The following is a 16,654-nucleotide window of genomic DNA, read 5'->3' as shown; positions in this document are numbered from 1 at the left end:
ATGTCACTAAGCCTTTCCTTCATCATCTCAGGTATGAAATCCATTTACCCACCCATGCAGACAAAGAATAATACTTAAAATAACCAGCTTTCTTAAGCACTTATTAAGTACCAGATAGTATGCAAAGCATTTTAATGCATTACTCATCTAATCTTTATAATAACTCTAAGAGACAGGTTCTCATAGCCTCATTTTAAAGAAGAAAAAAATTGACACTTGGAGAGATTAGGTAACTTGCTGGAAGTCAACAGCTAGTAAGAAGTGGTCTGGGGATTCAGATCTAGGTCTGTCATTCCAGAGGCTAAGCTCTTAATCACTCAGGTCTTCTGAACCAGTCTATGTAACATATAAGTAGGCTCACATATTTAGAGATAATAAACATTTCAATCAATGTAACATGTCTTTTAACATTTTTATCAGCTTTTCCTCCTCAATCTAAATGGCATTCTCTTCTGTACAACAGAGGATATATTTTGCGCAAAACAAATTTTATTTCCTTTTTCAGCAATATTGATAATTTGATTTTCTCCATAGATTTTGAATTTGATATACAACATTTTCTAGTGTATAAAGACTAAGTCTATACCCATGATTGTGTTCACTTTTACTGAGAATACTATGGTTAGAGAGCAAGACATAGAGAATTTGGCTCCTGAAGCCATCTCAGAAATCCCCTAACTCGTGTGTGCCCATTCTTGTTTATGTTCATTTTCTCTCTCTCTCTCTCTCTAAGACAGACTCCATATAAAAAGCAGCAGGCATATTTGAAAACAGCAACAGAAAACTGGGAAGATTTTGTATAATTCAATTTGTGGGTGGGTTCAAGGATCCATGGGAAGTCTGAAGGGCCTGAAGCACTCTGGGCCCTGTGAACTCACAAAACCAACCAGCCAAAACTCCCTTCCACAAATAAAACCCCATAATGAGGAGAAACATCTGGGAAAAGAATCCATATTGTACAGTACATACAGTACTGAGGCAAAGAAAACAAAAAGCTGAGATAAAATTGGAGGAGGGAAACAAAACCAGGGTAGCTCAGAAAGCAATAGGCCATACTTTTTAATGCTACACACACACACACGAGCTCTAGAACTGTAAAGCTAGAAAAGCTCTCCTAATCCAACTCTCCTTCCTAAAAGTTTAGGAAAACTAATTTTCCACAAAAATGAGCAATGAAAAAGACTCACAATCAACTTTATGCAAAAATATAATAAGAAATAAGAGAGTAGAAGTTGAATAATCTCTCTATAAATAAAAAAAATCATGCCAGAAAAGACATGTCCATGAAAACTATGAAAATTATAACCAAATATTTCAAAACATGGTAAAGGAAATTAAGAAAATGATAAAAGATGTGAAAGAAAAGCAAAAATCACAATTAGAAAAACCCTGAAATAGGGTGACAAAACCCTGAAAAGAATTAAAAATAAAAGAAAAATATCATTTCAGAAATGAAGACTAAAAGAACTGAAAGAGTGAATAACATAAAAAATACTGCCTTAAAAGAAACAGATAAAAAAGAGAAAAAGAGATAAAAAGAAGGAAAAAAAGGAAAAGATAAAGAAAATAGGTAAAAAAAAGATCCAGCAAATATATAATAGGAGTTCCTGAGGAAGAAAACCAAAGCAGTTGAACAGAATATGAAAAATTATAATTCAATAAAACTTTCCTGAAAAAAATACATATTTAAAGGACACATTGCATCACAGAATGACCAATGACATATCCTAGTAAAACATTGGGTGAAAAAGAAAAGAAAATATCCTTTGGCTCAATAAAGCTGAGGGGAAAAAAAGAAACTATCCTTTGACCAACTTACTTATAAGGGACAGGAAATCAGATTTATCATCAATTTCAACAGCCACACTTTATACTGGGAGACAACCAAATAGCATATTAAGCTATTCAAGGATAGAAAATATAAGCCGAGAATTTTATATCAAGCCAAACTGACTTTCTAGTAGGCCACAGAAAAACTGTTGGGGACACATATGAACTCAAGGAATATTGCTTTCATGAAAGCTTCCAGAGAAAGCCATCACAGAATAAACTTTAGACAACCCAAATGACTGTAGAGAGATCTATGTAAGAACTGGTGGTGAATATTAAATATTTACTCATAGAACTCAGACTAAATGATAGTTATAATGGAGAGAATACAGTAGGCAGTGGCTATATGCTGTAAATGTAGATCCAGTAAAACTAACAAAAAATGGGAAAGGATAACAAAAGTAGAATAAGCTTACTGATAAACTGGGAGTAAAAGGATATATGACTTCAAATCAGATGCTGGGGGAGAAGGAATGGAAAGGGAAGAAGTGTTATAGCTAATTTTAATACTGCTCACATAGAAAGCCAACAGACAAAAATCAAAGTATAAGTAGACTTAGATATTATATGGAGATATGAACTTTTAAAACATAGCTTGTTTTACTGATTTGACTTAGAACCATGTAAATACTTTACTTTATAGAACACTTTTTTTTCAAAGCAGCCCTTAAAAATTGAAAATAAAATGAAACAAAGCAACCTAAATGTATATCTGGTGGAGGTATAACTACACACTGAAGAACTATTTCAAGTGACTTTAAACCATACTAGTTTATACGTCCTAATAGTCATAATTGTTAGTGGTAGTGTTGATGTTTGTTATTCTTAGACTGTTACATGTGTAATGTGGAATAAAGGAAATTAACTTTTATGTAATATCCTATTTTATTCTATCATATTCAGCATTCATGAGAACCAGAGTTCTCAGCATAGAAGAAAGGAAAGCAAATTAGAGTAACACACAATATTAAAAAACAAATAAACAGGGGCCAGCCCAGTGGCATAGTGGTTAAGTTCAGTGCATTCTGCCTTGGTGGCCCAGGTTTGCAGGTTCATATCCCAAGCACAGACCTATGCCACTCATGAAGCCAAGCTGTGGCAGCAACCCACATACAAAATGGAGGAAGAATGGCACAGATGTTAGCTCAGGGCCACTCTTCCTCAAGCAAAAACAGGAAGATTGGCAACAGGTGTTATCTCAGGGCCAATCTTCCTCACCAAAAAAAAAATACAAAACAGATACACAAAAAGATGAGGTTAAGTAAACCTATAGTATTGAATTTGAATTGGAAGTATTACTGAGAATTCAGGATATTTTATCTTTTAAAACAATCAGATTTCCTAGTTCCATCCACTGAAATAACCTAGAAAAAATGACCAACCCAGCAGCAATGAACATCTTTAATGCACAGATTTCCCTACCAAGAGGAATCACAGGTCTTTGGGAAAATAACACTGCAAAAAGAAAGATAATCAGATATGGTGTGCCTCCTGGTGGAAGAACACAGCATTACCTATGAAAAAGTCTTGAGGATAAAAAAAAAAAGAATCTCCAAACTCAACTACCAATTTACAGGAAAATACAGAGGGAAGAGGAATACTTTAAACATCAAAGAGATGCAAGCAGGAAAATCTAGACTTAGGAAAATTCTACAGGACAAATTACCTAGTTTCTTCCACAAAAACTGCAAGGCAGGGGCACTTTAGATTAAGACAGACTTTAAAAATATATCAACCAATCACATGATTCAAGTAAAACGAAAAAAAATTCAGAGTGAGGCAATTGGAAATTTGGTTATTTGATATTAAGAACTTACTATTAATTCTTTAATGTGATGTGGTTATGTGACATAACTCTACAGTTATTATGTTTTTTAAAAAGCCCCTATCTTTTAGAGATACATAATGGAATATTTATGAAAATGTCCTCAAGCTCTGGACCTGTGTTGGGAAGCCCTAGAAGAGCATCTGCTTACAAGTGAGATTAAATAGTAACTGTAATATGGCAGTATTAGGGGTAAGCAGTTAGAGTTTAAATCATCTGATCACCCGTAGCTAATTTTAAAAGAGGGATTAAGGGATTAAAATTCCCCTGAACTCTGACCTTCACTGCTCAACTCCCATGCCCCCATATACACACCCCAACTTCCCTTCATTCCTCCCATATACTCTTCCCATTGTGAAAGTTCCCGTTAAGCAAAAACAAGGACATCAAAGATGGAACCAAACTCAGGCTGTCATGTAGCTATGTTTAAAAAAAAAGAAAAAGTCCTCAGATTTAATTATGTATCTTGAAGTATTTATAAGTGAAATTACGTATTGGGATTTGCTTTAAAATACTCTAATAAAAAGGAGAGGGAAGAGCACTGAAAAACTTCTCAAAATGTTGTCATTATTGAATCTAGGTAATAGATACATGGGGGTTCATTATATAATTCTACTTTCGGAGTCTTTTAGAAACTCTCCATAATAAAAAAGTTTTTTTAAGTAAAAAGCATATATATATATATATAGCCTGAGAATTTTTCTTCTCCTTCTGCCTTTGGCCCAAATGCAATCACTGTAAAGCAAGTTAAGGGTAAATCCTTAACAAATTATAAGCAATCTAAGAAAATAGGGTTCTAAATCTGGGCACTAAAATCTGGGAGAATCAGGTCCAAGATATAAAGCCGCCCCTACAAGTATGGGATTAGTTCCCAAGAGAAACAAAGGATACAAGTCTTCTCTCTTAGAGTTACTTGATACAGATCTTTAGGCAGGGCACATAAAATAGGCAGATGGATGGATAGATGGATGGATGGAGTGATCGATAAACGATCCAGTAACTGATAGACCCTCTAGAAAAATGACTACTACACAGGGAAGAAGTGGCCTTTAACCACGGTGGGAACAAAAAGGAATCCATGATGCTCTGGCCAATGAGGATATGTGCACTCTCACTGATGCCAGGGACGTGACTTCTAAGATCCAATCTGAATCAAACCCTTTTTATAGAAGATTAAGGCAAACAGATCATTAACCAATCTAGGGTCACAAAACTTCTCTGGTACCATTTGTATAAATAGAGAATAGCAAAATGCTTGTTAACAGTGTGAGGCAAGTAGTCCAAGGAGACAGGAATAGAAACTAAGGACTAAGCTTGGAGCTCCTGAGCTGTAATCTATCAATCAATGGACACAGAAATAGAAAAGGGGCTTTGAGCTCCTGCATCAGAACTGCCTTGGCAAGAGATCACATCTCTGGGGGAAGCTGGATGTTTTCAGAGCTTCCCATTCTGTCTGAGATCACTTCTTAGAAGACTAAAAGCAGATAATGATGTTCTCTAACAAGGATGGCACTACAGCTGTCTGAAAAGCCATTCTTTCTCAATTTCCACAGAGCACACTATAGCAAGTCTTCATGTAGTATAAAGTCAAACCACACAACACTCAGCTTGGAAATGCAATTCACCAACAGCAGATGTAGAGATCTCACTTACATGGATATAGCTTTTTAAACTAGAACAAAATTCTGCAAGGATGCTCTTTTCCAGTCAACTTCTCGTGAAAAAGTAAACATTTATTATCAGAACTGCAAGGGACCTAAGAAATAATTTAATTCAGTCCTTCATTTTACACATGTGGAAACTGAGGCTCTTCCAGAAACCAAAGAGGAAAAATCATATTAGCAAGTTAGTCATTGAGTTAGATCCAGTTCCTCCAAAACCCAGTATTATGGCTCTTAGAGAATTGGAGTACATTTGCATTCAGTTTCTAATTTTTCCTATCAAGATGAAGACAAGCTGAGGTGAAACCTTTAAAGTTTATCTTAGTGTTTGCAGTTAACTCCTTTTGTTATCATTTCCTCTCAGCGCATCCCCGTTCTCTCTGTAGGTAGTCACGTAGATGGCATGAGCCAGGGGAACTTTGTTGACCCTTACAACTTAGTATCCTAAGGGTAGGGTTACCATATAATTTATCTTTCAACCTGACACTTCTGAGAGCTAAGGGAATACTATTAATAAGTACATAAGGACCAAGGTATAAACTAGACTCTCCTGGACAAGCTAGAACATATTATGGCCAACCTACTTAAGTAACATCTGCTTCAGTTGTCTGGACCAAAAAGGAATCCAGAGACAGCCCACTCCCTTCCTTCCTTTTTTATTAATCCTGACCTATCTTGCTAAATCCCCTCTACTCCTTCTCCTCCCCACCCTCACCCTCCACCCCCTGTTCGCAGGGTCCATCCCAGGGATATGTAAAGCTCATTCACTTTGAATCCTCTCTTTTTCCAGCTGTAGCATTCTCACTGGGTCTTCTCCATTCCCTCTTCCCCAACAAGATGAATGTACTGTTGCCCCTAGGACAGCCATCATCCCAGGTACCAGCTCAGACCAGGCTCCCTCAGGGCAGAATATCTAGGACATGGGACTGTAAGAAAACTCTTCTATTGGGAGCTTCTATATTCTTAGATATTTCTATATTCTTCCCTTAAATTCTATAAGGGAAGAGATTGTTATAGGCGGGTGTGTATGTGTATGCGTGTGATGTGAAGTCCTAGTAATGTTAATGACTGATTAAAAGTACGTGGTATCATGAACATAGATATGGAAAAAAACAGCAAAATAAAGATACTAAAAGTTTTATTTTATTAGTAATCTTTAGTAATGATAGCTTATATGCCCCAAATAACAGTATCTTATTCATTCTTATTACCACAAGTAGTACTTTGCCTACAGTTAGTGCCTAATATTTGTTGAAAAATGAATAAAATTGATTTTCGAACTATTTTATCACATATATATAATATTACTAGTTAGAACAATAATCATAACTCCATCTACCAACACCTAGAATGAGCTAAACACTATGCTCAGTCCTTCATATACATTTCCTTTACTAATGCCTATTTGCCCCATAGCCCAAGAACTATTCTATCTATCATTAAATGTCTTTATCTCATTAGCATACAAAACCCTATAGAAAAGTGTTAAAATTTCATGGTTGGGTACTTGTGTAGCATGATTATCTAGTCATAATTTTTTAAAGGAATTTTGCTTCTAGCCCAGGGTTTTTCACTACACACTGATCCCTTTAATACAAATGTCTCATATAACCTATTAGCACCTTCTTTTCTTACCTGAGCATTCATAGCCTCATCCAAATTACATTTATAATGTTCTATTATGCATTCTAGAGTTTCTAAAAAATCTATCTTGTTTTTTTGATTTGTGCTTACAGTCTTGAAAATCTCATAACTGGCAAATAGGATAAATGCTATTAGTAACAGCAGACAAGAAACAATATTGAGTTCCATTCACTGCAGGGGTTATTAAATGTGTGACAGTGACACATGTACACAGAAAGGCAACTTCATTCTTTTCAAGCCACAGGGGTGCCATTTAGTTCAAAAGAAGTACCCTAGTACAACAGATTAGATACCAGGGAAGTGACTTAGATACTGAAAACAATATTGTAATATAGAAATATTATCCTACTATAATAGAGGGAAGTATTTGTAAATTTAAAGCAAAAACTGATGACTGCAAGCATTTACATTGATTACTGTAAGATTATGTGCTGGGAATAGATATATTAAATCATGGTGCTATATTACCCAGAGTCATAATTTTTAAGTTACCAGGTGAATTCTGAAAGAATGGAACAAAGAGGAGAAAATGGATAGTGACTGTCATCAGGTGAGTTTTTTACAGGGGAAAATATTTAAAGTGAACAAGTTGGAAAACTCCTGGGAGTTAATTTATCCCCCATTCAAACCAGGATATCTCCCAGTGGGTGGGAGGAGAAATAACATAAAAACAGTAATCTCTACCATTTTATGGCATTATAAAGTCCAAACACACACACGCGCACACACAGGCACACATCTAACGCTTACAGAGCAACTTGCGTAATAAAAAAAATTTATTGTGACAGAGGGAAAAACAATTTTGCTAGGATCCCGGAAAAAAGGAAATCCTGACTTTATACCAGTAAAGTGTTTCTGTATTTCTCTTCAGATGATCTGCTGGTCTGCATTTTAAAATTATGTGTACACCAATCCAAACTTGCAAATATTAGGCTTCTTTTTCCTTATTCCTACAAAGACAACAACCTACCTCTATGGAATGCCTTAATTAATATTTTTGCATTTATTTGTAGTTGGCCCAAAAATTAAATCAAGGAAAAGGGTCTTTAGCAAATATTGAATACTTAATGTCCAAAATAAATAATGTACAGAGTAGACAGCATTTGGTACAATTTATAAATTAATTACAGAAAACAATTAGACCACCAAGAATCAAAGAAATTAAAAATAAAACAATGAATTTCATTTTGTCCATCTAATTAGAAAACAGCAAAATAAAATATTAATCCCCAATAATATAAGTAATTTCTGTCAAGGCTATAATAACTGGATATTCTCATCTATTTCTAGTGGAAGAATAAAGTGATATAATCTTTCTAGGGGAGAATTTGGCAACATATATCAATGCCTTAAAAATATTGTTATTTATTAACAGAATAATTCCAATTAGGAAGTTATCCTAAGGAAATAATCAGAATGATACACAAGAATTTATGTACAAATATGAGCACAGAGCATTATTTATAAATGTCTAGCAATAAAAGGAAAGTTAAACAACTCATGGTACAATGTAACATTAGAGTCAGTCCTCACAAAATGTTGTTCTGCCTGGGTAGGCCACATCTGGAGGCACACTGATAAGCTAAAGAGCTTCTGCAGAAAAAAACAAGGTGGTTGAAGTCTAGAAACAATATCTTATGAAGATCATTTGAAAAAAGGCCCCCAAAGACTTCTTAGCTGGAAAAGCTACTATAAAAGAGAGGCTTCAGATATTGGAAGGATATTTGAAGGATAGAAGAGTGGTCTCCAAACTTTTTGACCATATTTTAACAGATAAAATATACATTATTAGTTTATGAATTACATACATTTACTACTGTACCAAATAATGTACATTAAAAATACACAAAAATTGGGGCCAGCCCTGTGGCGTAGTGGTTAAGTTTGTGCCCTCTGCTTTGGCAGCCCAGGGTTCACAGGTTCAGATCCCAGGCACAGACCTACGCACCTCTCATTAAGCCATACAGTGGCAGCACCCCACATATAAAATAGAGGAAGACTGCCACAGATGTTAGCTCAGCGGCAATCTTCCTCAAGCAAAAAGAGGAAGATTGGCACCAGATTTTAGCTCAGGGCCAATCTTCCTCACACACACACAAAAAAAATACACAAAAACACAAATCAAAAATGTAGATCATCTCATTTATTCTCCTGGGACGCTTATACTCCAGTTTAAGAAAAATCAAAAAGAAGCTAAAGTACTTTGTTGTGTTTTGCTGTGGAGAGCAGAGCTTAGGACCAACAGGTAGAAAGAAAAGGAAAATAAGGTTTGGGCTCAGTTTAAGGAAAATCTACCAAGTAAAGATGTTCAATGAAAATGAAATGGATGCCTTTTGAAATAGTGAGCTCAGTCTCGCTGAATGAAGCCGTGAAAAAAGATAGGATAATGGAAGAGGGTAGTTCTTCACCAGGTAAGATCTCTACAAGCCCTCCCACCTCTGAGGGTACTTCAGATACCACCCCTGCTCTCCATGTTGGAAGGCATGTAATAATAGAAATAATTAGCATTTGTGCATCCTGGTAGTTTTTGGAACAATTAGCTGACTTTTGATAGTATAAGTGCCATAAGCATAATATAATGAAATATAAATTCTCAAATTCCTAAGAAGAGGATGGAAACATCAAGATGTCTATCATATAATACAATTTAATATATGTGCACTTCACTTTAAGAAAATCTGATACGTAAAACTCTAAACAATAAATTAGGGACAGCAGGACTCTTCACAATTCTTTGACAATGAATATGTGTAAAGTAATATGTATGTCAGAAAAAAAAGAGTTTGAAAGGTAGACATGGCTATTTCTGGGTTTACAAGTGATTTTTATGTTATTCTTTATATTCTTCTATATTTCCAAAACATTCTATAATAAACATATATTAATTACATAATCAGAAAAAATAATAGTTTAAGAAATAAAATTTAAACTATAAGATCAAAGAAGGGTAATCAGAAACTTCCAAAATGCAAATTTCATTCTGAGTATTATCATTATTACTTTATGTAAGTTCAATTAAAGAGTTCTCACAGAAATAATGCTGTTAATGCTGATAATAAATGATGTTTAATAGATAACTTAGCATTATTATATTTACTACATAACTTGTTTCAGTATATCAAAAATCTGTAAAGAAAAAGATCAGAGAGCATTTCATTAAAATAGAAATCTTACCAAAGGCTACACCATGAGATTACTTTAAATGCTTAAGAATGCAGGTTCTGGAATCTGACAGATTTTAATTCAAGTCCCAGTTTTGCCACAAACTAGCTGTTTGAGAGTGTGCAAGTTACTTAAACTCTCTGATCTCTCGTTTCCTCACTTGTAAATAGCAGTGATGATGATGATGATGATGATGATGATGACGATAATTCATTAGATTGTTTTAAGAAATAATGCAAGTAAAATGCTTCACCCAATGACTGACACATAGTAGCTGTCAGCCAAAAAAAGTTTAAAAAGAAATTGCCCGTCTGTCCCAGTGTCTTTAATATGATTTAATTTACAAAACTTGGATTGGTCTCCTGTTTATCATAAATAACATCTGTTGCATAACTCAAAGCATACCTATAAGTATACTTTGTAGAAGTTGTTTTCAGCTAAGAACTTCTTGTGACCATAAGGCAACCAGTGTTTCTCAAACTTTAATAGGCATACGAATCACCTGGGAATCTTGTTAAAGTACAGAATCTGATTCAGTAGGTCTACAGTAATGCCTGAGATGTTGCAGTTCTTACAAACTCCCAGGTGATGCTGATACTGCTGGTCCACCCACTACACTTTGAATAGTAAGACACTGGATTAAACTTAAAAAGTTAGTCACTCAGCTATTCAAAAAATGGCATACAGACCAGCAGAACTGGTCTAGTGTAGTAAATATAGAAGAGTTCTTGAAGTCTGTCTTAATCAGGAACTACAATCAGCTGCTTCTTACACAGATCTGACACTTGGTTTTTTTTCCCTATCTCTTTTTCATTAACATAATGTCTGAAGGTAGGCAGTCCTGGGCTGTTACGGTGGCACCACATTGTCATCAGGTCTCAGACTCCTATTTATCTACTCCACTATCCTTAGCATTGGTATGTAGCTTCCAATCTCAAGCTTCCCTCATGATCACAAGATAACTGCTGGAATTCCAGCCATCACATCTAACTTCTTGACAGGAACATGGAAAATGAGTAGAACAAGGACAAGTCCCAGCTGAGTCATTCCTGGAAGTCCCATTTAACAATTTCCAGGAGCCAGTCCCGTGGCCGAGTGGTTAAGTTCAAGCGCTCTGCTTCGGTGGCCCAGGGTTTCACCAGTTCGAATCCTGGGCATAGACATGGCACCGCTCATCAGGCCATGCTGAGGCAGCATCCCACATGCCACAACTAGAAGTACTCACAACTAAAAATACACAATTATGTACTGGGGGGCTTTAGGAGAAAAAGGAAAAATAAAATCTTTAAAAAACAAACAAAACAATTTTCCACCTTTATCTCATGGCCACGCCTAGCTGAAAAGGAGGCTGAGAAATAGTCTTCTGATACCTCAAATAAAATTGAGGTTCTATTGATAAGAAAGAGGAGAAGATGAATATTGAGTAGGCAGTTGGCATTCACAACCAGAGAAATTAACAAATCTAGGTTCTACCACATTAACTGTGTGAACTCAGGCAAATTACTTGGACTTTCTGACCTTCTATTTCTTCATTAGTAAAAATTAGCATAAAAATAACCACTTCAGGGGCTGGCCCCGTGGCCGAGTGGTTAAGTTCTCGCGCTCCGCTGCAGGCGGCCCAGTGTTTCGTTGGTTCAAATCCTGGGCGAGGACATGGCACTGCTCATCAGGCCACGCTGAGGCCGCGTCCCACATGCCACAACTATGAAGGACCCACAATGAAGAGTGTATACAACTATGTACTGGGGGACTTTGGCGATAAAAAGGAAAAAATAAAATCTTTAAAAAATAAATAAATAAATAAAAATAACCACTTCATAAAATTGTTGAGGGGATTAGATGAGTTAAAGTATGTAAAAGTAGCTGCCACACAGTAAGCGTTCAATAAATCAAAGGTTCAGATCATTCCTTTACTACAAGTACTACAAGTACCAAGTGGGTATTCTGCAATGGGGGAAGAGAGTAATAGCGAAACGTTGAAAAGAGATTATATTCTAGGTACATATTTCCCTTTTTAAAAAAGACCTGTTTAGTAGACTTCAAAATACCAAAGATAACTGATTAAGTCATCAAAATCACAATTTATGAAAACTATTATTTCTCTCCTAGTCACGGAGCTTGTATAAATTCCCTGGATATTCGTTTATCATCAGAAAAAAATAAATCTCATTTCAGAACAACAGAGTAGGAGGAAGGAAGAAATGCCTTCTTTTCATGAAAAGGTTGCATTGTTCTTTACTGATACCATAGAAAGTGATAGCACGTAAATGAGCTATCTCAGAGAAATGCTACAAGCAAATTACATACAGAAAGGCAGGATGATGCTGGATTTTTGGACCAAGAACATTCATTCTGATAAAGAACATGTTCATGCTGGAAAAAGAGAGGTGAAAGAATTTATAGCTTTCAATAAGAATCAAGGCTTTTATTCTTTACCTAAGGGAGTACACTTAGCTAAGAGAGATTCCTAAATTGTAACTAAAACCTGGGTTCCAAGTTCTTATACTGTAACTAAAAGACTAGCTTTCCTTTGTCAAATACTGTAGTTCCTCAGAAAACCCAAGAAACCAATTTTTGAGTGATAGATTTTGGCAAGTTCTAAATTCAGTGCATGGAGGAACTTCGTAAGTAAATACAATGCCCAATGTACATAAGACAGAAGCATTTAATAATCTCCAGCTTTGTCCCATATGGGGCTACCCAGGACCCTTTTCATTATGGGAAATCAAGCTATGACAAAGAAAACCCATGGGAAACATAAAATGTGTTCCTCCCCCCTCAGAGATTGGCAAGTCACCAGGGGAGGCAGACTAAATAAATTCTATATTTGCATATTGCTGTCAGGGACTACACTGAGTAAATAAAACAGACGTGACTTTCTTGAAAAATCCCATGCTCTGTATACGAAAATTCACGCTGGCACATATTTTAAAGTTGATGTCAGAGGAGACCCAGAGGCCTTCTCAGCATATCCTTTAGAGACTGCTCCTAGCAACCGAAAAGTGAGGCAGAGTGGGGCTGTGCACAGAGCCTATGACTGCAAGTCCAGGAGAACTGGGTTCTTGACTAGCTTTGCCAGTAACTGTCGTGTGACCATGTACAAGTGTCTTTAGCTTTCTGGATCAGAAGTTCTTCAAAGTCCCTTCCAACTCCAAGATGGTGAGTATCCAAAATTTATTATGCCATTACAACTTTTAAAACTCATCTGTATTTATTTAATATCTGCAATATAGTAGAGCCTCAAAAGTACCCAGTTATAGAGAAAAGGAACAAAATGAACATTTGAGACTTATATGCATTCCCCAAATTTCAACTACCAAATAATTACTTCAACCTCTCTTTTACAATTTTCATTAGAGCAGTTAAATAACAAGAAAATTTCCCTTTAATTTTTCCCAGACTCTGGGGAACAGTGGAACAGCCACAATTTGAAGCATAAAAGCAAAGAACCTCTGACCAAATTCAGGAACCATTCCTTATCATGACCACGTGGCCTGCATATGTAACACAGCCCTCACTCCCTGCCACCCTGTGTTATGGTTAACTATGGGTATGCCAGTCTCATGTTGCAAGCTAGGCAGTTGTTAAAATTCCAGCTCTGGACTGAAGTCCAAACTCCTACACTTAATAGCTCTGTGACCTTAAACATGACACTTAAATTCCTTGAACCTCAGTTTCTTTATCTGTTAAATGAGATTTCGTTCATTCACTCAACAAGAACTGACTGAATGCCTAAATATGTGAAGCCCAGTTCTAGATGCTGAAGGTAGAATAGTAAAAAATATAAGGTCCTTGCATTCATGGAGCTTATAATGGAGAGACAGGCAATACAAAGGTAAACAAATAAATAATTCAATGCTATAAAGAAAGCAAAACAGGGTAAAGTGATACAGAGTAAAAGAGGGAGAACACTAAATGGGATGGTGAGAGAAGGCACCTTTCAAGGAAGTGACATTTGAACCAAGACCTAAATGTCAAGAAGTCAGCAATTCGAAGAGCTGGGAGAAATGTATCTGAGAAATCACAGCAAGTACAAAGGCTGTGAGGCAGTTCAAACTTGGTGTGTTGGGAAGAAGCATAAGAAGGTCACTGTGCCAGGGGCTTAGTAAACCAGAGAGAGAGTTGTAAGAGATTAGGTTGGAGAATACTGATGCAAAACATCACATGCCTCATATTCATCTGTCACAATTCTATTCCATCCTTTTCTGTATCAACAGTTAAGATTCTCAGATCTACTCTATTCTCTCAGTTCTAATGGAATCCTAATGCTTAGCCTTGAAGCAATGGTTCCTCAAAACTATTTGAGAAGGAAGTCTCAGAAAGAGAGTAAATGGCTTAACACCGTGCTTGTTTTTGCTCAAAAAATGGTGGCTGCCATTGTTATTATTTTATTTTATATCCCTACAGAGCCAAGCACTGTACTTTGTAAATATTAAGTGCTTAATAAATAGTTGTTTAAAAATGAACCCTTAAATAACTTCATTTTTTTCAAGAATGTTTTAATTCCCTTGAAGACTATTTAACATTTGATAACTAATCTTTCTCATCTTGGTACCAAATCATAACGTGTACGCATTCAAAAAGTATTTCTAATTATTAGGTATTAAAACCATGGTTCTTTCAGTTCCTCCACAATTTGAGGCCTGTGGAGGAACTGAGGAATAAAAAGCATTTATGACACACAGAAAACAAACAGCTAAATGGAAGAAGTAGGCTCTTCCTTATCAGTAATTATTTTAAATATAAATGGATTAATTCTTCAATTAAAAGGGAAAAATTGGCAGAATAGATTAAAAAAATATGATCCATCTGCATACTGTCTACAAGAGACTCACTTTAGATACAAAGTGTCCAAAGTATCTTTAGACACAAAAGGTTGAAAGTAAAAGGATGGAAAACTAGATTCCATGCAAATAGTAACCAACAGAGAGCAGGAGCGACTATACTACTATCAGAAAAAATAGACTTTAAATCAAAAAAGGTTACAAGAGACAAGGATATTATATAATAAAATAAATAATTCAATAAAAGGTTCAATACAGCAGGAAGATATAACAATTGTAAACATTTACATACCTAATGACGGACCATCAAAATATATGAAGCAAAAACTGACAGAACTGAAGAGAGAAACAGTTCCATAATAACAGTTGGAGACTTCAATACCTCATCACAATAATGAATAGAACCACACAGAAGATAAGTAAGGAAACAGAGGACTTAAATAAAACAATAAAGCAAGTAGATCTAATGAACATATATAGACCACTCAACAATAACAGTATATACATTCTTTTCAAATGCACATGGGACATTTTTCAGGATAGACCATATGTTGGGCCACAAATTAAGTCTTGACAGGTTTAAAAATATAAATGTCATACAAACTTTCTTTTCTGACTACAACAGATGAAGTTAGAAATCAATAACATAAAGAAAACTGGAAAATCTTGGGAATTAGACAACACACTTTCAAACAACCAATGGATCAAAGAAGAAATCACAAGATAAATTAGAAAATACTTAGAGACGAATGAAAATGAAAACACAACATACCAAAATTTATGGGACACAGTAAAAGTGGTGCTAAGAGAGAAATTTGTAGCTATAAATGCTTACATTAAAAAACAAGAAAGATCTCAAATCAACAACCTAACTTTACAACTTAAGGAACTAGAAAAAGAACAAACTAAACTCAAAGCTAGCCGAAGGAAGGAACTTATATAGAGCAGAGATCAATGAAATAGAGAACAGAAAAATAACAGAGAAAAACAATGAAACAAAAGTTGATTCTTTGAAAAGATCCAACAAAATTAACAAATCTTTAGCTAGATGGACTCAGAAGAAAGAAGACTCCAATTACTAAAATCAGAGATGAAAGTGGGGACATTACTACCAATTCTATGGAAATAGGAAAGATTACAAGAGAGTACTATGAACAACTATATGCCGAAAAAAAGTTGGATAACCTAGAAGAAATGGACAAATTTCTAAAAACACAAAACCTACCAAAACTATACTATGAAGAAATGGACAATCTGAATACACCTATAACTAGGAAGGAGATTGAATCAGTAATCAAAAATCTCCCAACAAGGAAAAGCCATGGATCTGATGGCTTCACTGGTGAATTCTACTAAACATTTAAAGAAGAACTAATACCAATCATCTTCAAACTTTTTCAAAAAATTAAAGAGGAGGGAGCACTTTCTAACTCATTTCATGAGGCCAGCATAACCCTGATACCAAAGCCAGATAAAAACACTACAAGAAAAGAAAACTACAGACCAATATTCTTTATGAACATTAATGTAAAAATCCTCCACAAAATACAAGCAAACAGAACTCAGCAGCATATTAAAAGGATTTTGCACCATTATCAAGTGGGATTTATTCTTGGAATGCAAAGATGGTTCAACATATGAAAATCAATTGATGCAATACGTCATATCAACAAAATGAAGGGGGGAAAGAACCACATAATCACCTCAATTGATGCAGAAAAAGCATTTGACAAAATTCAACACCATTT

Source organism: Equus caballus, chromosome 1, assembly GCF_041296265.1.
Source record: "Equus caballus isolate H_3958 breed thoroughbred chromosome 1, TB-T2T, whole genome shotgun sequence".
Classification (NCBI taxonomy): domain Eukaryota; kingdom Metazoa; phylum Chordata; class Mammalia; order Perissodactyla; family Equidae; genus Equus; species Equus caballus.
The sequence above is the reverse complement of the archived record's forward strand: the minus strand, read 5'-3'. Positions refer to the sequence as shown.